This window comes from Rhipicephalus microplus, chromosome 6 (assembly GCF_043290135.1).
Source record: "Rhipicephalus microplus isolate Deutch F79 chromosome 6, USDA_Rmic, whole genome shotgun sequence".
In the NCBI taxonomy this organism is placed as follows: Eukaryota; Metazoa; Arthropoda; class Arachnida; order Ixodida; family Ixodidae; genus Rhipicephalus; species Rhipicephalus microplus.
Genome location: NC_134705.1, coordinates 84367256 through 84375158, shown reverse-complemented (window position 1 = coordinate 84375158; position 7903 = coordinate 84367256). Strand labels below are relative to the sequence as shown.

General features: G+C 50.4%; 1 long non-coding RNA gene and 1 other non-coding gene across 2 annotated transcripts; both read right to left on the bottom strand.

The window, feature by feature from the left end:
* Positions 1 to 3759: 3759 nt before the first annotated feature.
* On the bottom strand, positions 3760 to 5405 carry LOC142765347 (uncharacterized). Its single transcript, XR_012884198.1, has 2 exons — positions 5344 to 5405; positions 3760 to 5047 (listed from the first exon to the last, which is right to left on the bottom strand). It is a non-coding gene; the product is annotated as an uncharacterized LOC142765347 (long non-coding RNA).
* Positions 5406 to 7418: 2013 nt separating this feature from the next.
* LOC142766195 (U2 spliceosomal RNA) lies at positions 7419 to 7610 on the bottom strand. Its single transcript, XR_012884433.1, has one exon. It is a non-coding gene; the product is annotated as a U2 spliceosomal RNA (small nuclear RNA).
* Between the last annotated feature and the right edge of the window lie 293 nt (positions 7611 to 7903).

The following is a 7903-nucleotide window of genomic DNA, read 5'->3' as shown; positions in this document are numbered from 1 at the left end:
GGAGGGAGACGAACAGCCTCCGTAGCTATGGTAACGACTTGTGTCCACGCCTGGTCACATATCGCCCAGGAATCCTGCGTTGGTGGATTACGCAGTGTGGAACGGAGTGATTGTACTTGCTGTGCAAGCAGAGCCGTGTTGTCTGGTGGCATGTCCATTGCCGGGTCATCCACTGGTACGTCAGGGGCGTCGTCATCGTTAACCGCCTCGTCAGGGTCATCGGTCCGTTCCGGGAGTGAAGATGAAGGGGAACTGGAACGAGAGGTCGATGAATCTGGAGAGATAGTCGGATGAGCTGACGTACCAGGCGTAACAGTTGTCTCGCCAGATGTGGATTGGTCGGGTGGCACGGGCGTTGGCGGTCCGGGATCCGAAGGTAGCGGTCGAGGCGTCGTATAACCGGAATTAGAAGTGGTTGCTGTGTTGTCCGGTGTGGAAGACGCTGTAGACCGTGAAGCCGACGGAGAACCGGTAGCCGAAGTGCTATAGACCGAACCCGTACTCGAGGATGGCGTCGATGTAGAAGACTTGCTTCCACGACGTCTTCGAGGCCGGGAAACGGTTTCTGTAACCTGTACTTCCTGTTGGACTCGGTGAGCTGCACCTGAAGGAGCTGGTCCGGGAGATGGTGTGGTCTCTGTGCCAGAGGAACTAGAGGGAGTCGCCGTAGGCTGCCGTGGCGGGCGAAGAGGTACAAATGGGGTGGACTCCTCTTGCGCATGCCGTGCCATGGTGTGCCGGGCCAAGGAGCGATCGCAATTGAAGCTCTTCGGGCAATATCGGCAGGGGTGGTAAGGCTCGTTCGAGGCAGGACCCGGGCAGTCGTGGCGGGCAGACAGTGAATTCAACCGGGCATCACAGGCGACGCACCGGTAGAGACGCCCCGTTGGCCGAACCCCGTGTTTCTGCTCCATGTGGGACCGCCACGCGGACAGTCGGAGCGAGACTGATGTGCGGGCTTGGCAGCCTGCGCAACAGGGATACGGACAACGAAGGATCCCAGGCACCGGCAGGTACACCGTCATGATGCCCTGGTGAATGACGGGCGGTCGGGAGCGAGGAGGGCCCGATGCTGCCGCTGAAACGCCAGTAGACGCGGGTGTGCCAGGACGAGGGCGCTGAGCCGGCGGGGGCGCCGGTGTGCTCGTCCCCGAAGGAGGAGCGGGACGCCGCCGACGGCTACCGGAACCCGGGAAGAGCGGCTCGACGGACACGGCAGGTGGCCGGCGGGGAGCAGACATGGCCAGGCAGGGACTTCTCCAGGTCCTCGAGGACGGACGTCCGGACAGGAAGGCCGGGGCGTCGGCGACGGCGAAATGGTCACGAAGACCGGGGTCCGTTAGTGTCACCAGCAGGCATTGGCGACCGGACCGGGAGTGGCAAGCAAGAAAAGGCTTGTAGACTCTCACCACTCCCGGAGGGCGTCTTCTCCCGCTGGCTTGACTGGAACGCCCGGTCGGTCAGTGTCCACGTCCCCGTGGCTTGATGTCCGGTCCTGTAGGCTCCGACGACGGCGGCGATGAAGTGGTCACGAGGACCGGGGCCCGTGGGTGTCGTCAGCAGGCATTGACGACCGGGCCGGGAGTGGCAGGCAAGAAAAGGCTCGTGGACTCTTACCACTCCCGGAGGGCGTCTGCTCCTGCTGGTGGGCCCGCCGCGTCGGTAGATGGCCGGAGACTCCTTCGAAGGTGCAGCAGGGCCGAGGAACCAGGTGGACCCAGGAACAGCGTAGCTCCGTGCGACCAGGGGGGGGGGGAACCTTCCAGGGCGGCCGGATCCCCGGGAGGGACCGTTCTCGACCTTTGGCTGTAAAGATCAAAGTGGGAGATCCACGTGTACACTTTGATCTTAGCCAAAAGGCCGAGAAGCGATGCAATTCATTAGCACGTAATTAAAATCCATTCTTTCACACCTCGTACTTAGTTCTGGCCAAAAGCCGGGCAAACAGTAGCAAAGCAATTCCGACGTCCACCCATGCACAACCAGCATTGTGCACCGACAGCGGCAGCGCTGGCTTCACGGCATTGCTTTTATCCCCAGTCCGCTTGAAGTTTCTAGTTTCGCTTACAAACATGTTAAAACTGAAACCTTCTTTTTCCCAGAGGTCGAAGCCACGCGTGCTTGCTTGCATGCGTACTCTCTATGCGCCCATGACGTCACACCAAATGCTTGCTGGCGAACATTATCAGGCATGTCGCGAGGGATGCTACAGCATTTGTTTTAAAAACTGATGCATAGTGTACATGTCCAACTCGAGCACCAAAGTCTGGAAGGAAGGAAAAAAAAATGACTGTGCAAAATGTGAATACGTCACCCATCCAACATGGCTTCTACGCCGGCTGCCCAAGCAACGCCTCTGCAACGACGCCCACAATCATCGGCAAAAAGGTGGTGCCTTTGGCTGCTTCAGCACGCTCAACATATGCCTTGCAAGTTCCGACGTGGCGGAACACCGCACCGAGGTCGACGAAGGTCCTGCCGTGAAAGGCAGACCCGGGAATGCGTGCGAAACGTCTACCGCGTGGGTTGTGAAGCCGGTGAATGAAGGATCATGTGGCAGAGGGTGACGGAACGTGAGTGTGCGACTTGACGCTGCGATGTCGTTCAAGCGTTCAACGGGCCGGCAGGTTCTGTCTGTCGTGGTCGAAAACGTCCGAGTTTTGCTGATTCCGAGGGGTAGGAGTGCTATGGTGGCGTGTACGAGGCGCTGGTGCGGCGCTCCGTCGATCGTGCCGGACGGACATGAGGCGGCCGAAGGCGGTCGTGAAGTGGTCGCGGAAATCAGTGGAGAAGTACTCGCCTGCGCTTTTCGTCGAAGACGCGCGACAGACGGTCTTCGGGAGACACGGGTGGTTGCACAAATGCGACCGTGCGTCAACGTGCAGCCATATTCGTGGATTATTTCGCCCCATTACGATAGCTTCGTCACTGCGCTCGCTGGTGTTGCTTGTTTTTGTTGACCTTCACTTGTGGCTCACACCCACTGTGGGGGATTGGCTGGTTTGTTGTTCTGCTTCTTCGACTTCTACATACTCGGCTTAGTGAAGCTGTGAGGAGTGACGAGTGGGTACGGAGGCAAAGCGCGCCCGGGGCGTGATCTCACGCGTCCTGGGGTCCACGTCGCTTCAGGTACGTGCGTGGTGCGTCCGAACGTCTAGTGCGCAATTTTCTTGGAACTTCCAGCAACTGGCAATTCCATTGAGGTGAGCGTGCGAGGATGTTCGTTGTAATTAACGAGAGCCAACGGTGGATGAGCTGGTATGAGATGGTGTTCAGAAATGAAGTGTTTGATCAACAAGGCGATGCCCGCCGTGGTGGTCTGATGGCCGTAAGGTACTCGGCTGCTGACCCGCAGGTGGTGGGATCGAATCCCGGCCGCGGCGGCTGCATTTCCCTGTGCTCAGATTAGGGTGCACGTGAAAGAACCCCAGGTGGTCGAAATTTTCCCATAATCATATGGTGGTTTTGGCATAGAGATATAAAAGGTGAAGAGCGGACACTCCCGTAGACCCCAGCGGCCCAATCGACCCTAGCACACCTGGTGGTTGGTGAGAGCAAGTGGCGTGCACTTCCTGTTTCGGTTTCACTGGCGCAAATTTTGAATTTTTATTTTTTTTATTTTTATTTCGATTAAGTTATTATAAAGAGAGATGCAGGTAGTGATAATTCACTACGATTTTATTCATCGCGCTTGTTCTTGTTCTTTTGTTCACTTGTTCTTTTGGAACAAGTGATCAATGTATATATCAGTCAAAGAGACAGAGTATCCGCAATGTTTTATTCAAAGGCAAGGTAGAGTCTGAGAATATAAAAAGCACAATATGACAAAGGTAGACAACAAATGCATCTCGCCTTACAAATAAATTGTAACAAATATTGTAACAAATACAGAGAGAACACAGACAACGCACACATTGCTAGAGTTGGCAGAAGCCGAGAAGCTGGTGAAGTATGACACACCGGGCCCGTGGGTAAGTAAGGATCTATGGCAAAAACACAGCGCACAATGCTGAAGAAGAAGGAAGAAGTGACATATACACAGCAATGAAGTCGCGAATCACGCCTGGGGTTAACCAAAATAATGCATAGAAAAAAAGAGTGCACAGAAACCACACGACACAATATAGCAGAAAGGCAAAGCTGCAGTGTGCTGGCTGTGCTTAAGAACAGCTAGCCCAAAATGAAAAAAAAAACAGACTTGATGCCTGCTTGTCCTCAGAAAGGTAGGGCTTTGCAGCTTGCTCACTACGTGAAAGACAAACTTTATGCTAAACACTGGCAGGTCTTGTGGCTCTTCTTATCATCAAAAACTTAAGATCCCAAGTGATTTGCGTCTGGGTGTTGCTGTGACGCTTGCGAGCTAAAATAGATTGTAGTCATCACTTATCCAGAATTGTGGACCTTAATTGTTGTTACGAGAGCGGTATTACAGGGCTAATAAACAGCAGAAGGAAACCACTTTGGCTCATTATTTTTCACAAAGGCTCTACATCGTACGTTATCACTCACAAGCTTTATAAAAATAAAATGGCAGCGTCCGCAGCCCCGTCAAACGCTACAAGTTTGGGTATTCTTTTGAAAATTTTGGTGGGTGAGATGAGGAGGTTGATGAGAAGCTAAAATACAAAAAGCGTGATAACGTGAACTGTGCCCACTTCATACTGTGTTCCTTACGCGCTCGAAGACATTTCAACAAGCGGTTTTGTTATCGATATATTACTTGAGCTGGAGAGATAAAGCATACACAGTGACCAAGCGACCCACAGTAAAGTGTACAGTTCGCCCGCATTTGCTACAAAAATACAGACAGGATACCCAACACTCTTTTTAAGGTTATGCAAATCACTTCGAGCGAATACACAGTGTCCCTACTCCTCATAGCGGGTAACCAAAACAATGTATGCAACGAATGAGTGGTTAGTTTGGTGAGGCTGTCTCCGCAGTCTTTTGATAGTTTTCCGCTGTGCTGCTACTTTGGCTTGCAGATGTTTAATGGTTTGCTTGTACTTCATTGATGGAGACATTGTCGCTGGCACACAGGAACGCACTGCAATAAACAAAAAAATGGATGTAAAAGCGAAGAACAACTAATCCCATACGAGCACTTTCCTCGCTCTTTCAGACCCAAGGTGCACAACTTTCTGTGGTGCAAAGTTTTCGATTCCACTGCCTAAAAACAAACCATTCACAATGTTGACAATGCACAAAAAAAATGAAAATCACTGAGAGCCCACCCTTACATTTTGTAAGTGCACACGTAGTGTCCTTTTGAGGATAGTTTCCTCAGAATGTCCTAAACATAAAATATCACATTAAAAACAGCTGCAATAAAAGCATAGTCACCATTTTCTCTAGGGCACTCAGACGTGGAGCTGTTGGCGGAGACATCTTCTGGAGGGTCTTGTTAAGCTTGTTCGGTGCCTTAGACAGTGCTGTCGGAACAATCTTGCGAGCGGCCTGCGGAACCAACAAACCCCTTTGAATGATTAGCTAATCGATGCACAATACAAAACCAGTGATACATCTCTGACCCATAAAACTCTGACTTACAAAGATATACGTCAAGACCACGTACAAAGATCTTCAGAAGTTTCCAGGCCGCTATCCCTTGTAATGCAATGGTATCGCGGCCTGGGAACTTTAGAACACCTTCGTGCGTACGCAGTATCAGCACAGTACATTGGGAAGAAAAATCGTAGTTAAAATTTGTGCGGTAAAAGTATATTGGAAACGTCAAAAAAATTTGTGGGCAGCTTGCACTAGTGGCACAAGGCTAGCGAAGAAACGAAGATAATGGCCACTTGGCTAGTCCAGATTTGCCTCCGGCACACCAAGAATTATTCGTGTTGCGAGCCTTCGGGAAACGTGTGAAGCATGCGAGGCCCAGCGAACGCTTCTCAATATTTTGCACCGAGCCACCGAGCCTATGACCTAGCTGCCCAGCTATGCTCAGCCTACAGACGCTCGCGTCCGTGGCAGACGCAGCACGCGTCGCTTCGGCTTGACGCCGTGCCGCCTTTGCTATACTGCATACGTTGCAAAATGTTCCCGTCTAGCCGCCGCATAGAGCCACAAACTTTCTTTTTAGCGAACCTCCCAGTCCTTACAAGCTTCAGAAAAAGGTTACAACTGCGTGAATGAGACGCCACGTAAGAAACAAACTCGCACACACGAAGCGCAACGTGTGTGTGTGCATCTTTCTATGTTTGTTTCATGGTGTCTTATTCGCACAGGTGTAACCGTTTTCTGAAAAAAAAAATGACCGAACAAGACCAACAACATGTCATTCAACAAGCTTCGCTTGAAAACGTGCCTCACCTGTTATCTCACGCACGAAAACACCGACGCAGCCGACGTTGTCGAAAGCGACGAAAGCTTCTCGCTGCCAGTCATGCATGGGCTTGTCGCTGGGTGGATGGTGTTTATGACAGTACGGCTGAAGAAAAATAATCACGTAAGGTGTGTTGAATAAATTGTTTTTATGTATAAAGAACATACCTAATTCGGGCGTATAATTATTATTTTGTGAAAACAATTTTGTTTCATTGATTATAACTGTTTTTTTTTGCGCTTGCGCCCTCTGACGTTTGATGAGAGCACTAGCTGGTTACGTAGTCGTGACGCACTTCCTGAGGCCAGGTTTCGCGGAGTGTCCTCTCTTGTCTTCTTCTTTCTCTATGGTTTTGGGACGTCAAACCCCAAAGGTCAGTGGACATAGGAAAAGCACATCGGGGCTTTGCCGCTCCACCGTACAGCAGGTGTGTGCGGAGTGGGTCCTGTGGCGTTCTTTGCGATTTTAATTTGTGATGGGGAATAGTGTAGATGCGTAGACGTGGCGAGAGCACGCGTCTTCAGGTTCAGACGCCGCGTGAAGATGTGAAATAAAAATGCCTTCGCTTGCCACTGCAACTGTAAACAGAAACACCAACCAAACCCCATTTTCTAGAGGCTTTTTTTATTTTTCGTTGCGAAACGGGTGAATTCGAAAAGCGGAAATAGCTTGGCACATACATACACACTTCTACACACATACATACATACACATCGCACATGCATACACATCGTATACACACTTCTAGCTTTCCTCCGAAACAGTAATGATAATTTCCTCAATAGTTTTATTAATATGAGTAGGAACGTTAAAAAAAATAAGAAACTTGAGTATGTACGTGTGAACATAACAAAATAAAAGAGACCCTCCATATATGAAATACACACGGAAACATTTATTTTCCCAGAGCAATCGTAAGTGTAAACACAGCTAGCGCACTCCCTGCACGCGAATACCGCGTCAGCCGGGGCGGCGTGCCGCCACCGTCTCGGACACTCGACGCACCCAAGCCGTTTACCCCGGTATCATGGGTAAATCCGAACACTCCTTCTATCATTGAATTTATTGTCGAACTCACCCCGCAGGGGGTGAGTGGGCCGATCCCGGAGGTAGTGCAATACCGGGCCAACCCGTGGCGGAGGTGAAGCAAGCTTCAAGCACTCCGCCGCATCACAAAAATAAGTTTAATACCTTGGATCCAAATAGGATCCGTATCAGATATTAAGCTGATAAGAACAGATACTACACAAAGAGAAGTTTATTTAACTTCGAACGGAATGTTACAGAGCATTTATATGCACTTACGAAAAAAAACTGCAAACAGGGGGCACACTGAATATATACAATTGTACATGTGCACAACCGGATACAAAAGAGTGTGTTATCTGCACCTATTTACAAACGTGAAGTTAAACTAATTAGGAAAAAAACACAAACGCATTTCAGCTGATATGTTTAACAAAAGGAATATGCAGGGGTGGGGGGGTGGGGGGGGGTCGCGTTGTATATACAAATTTACAGTCCTGTTTACATGAACAGAGATAAATACTAATGGGAATGCACGAAGCATAT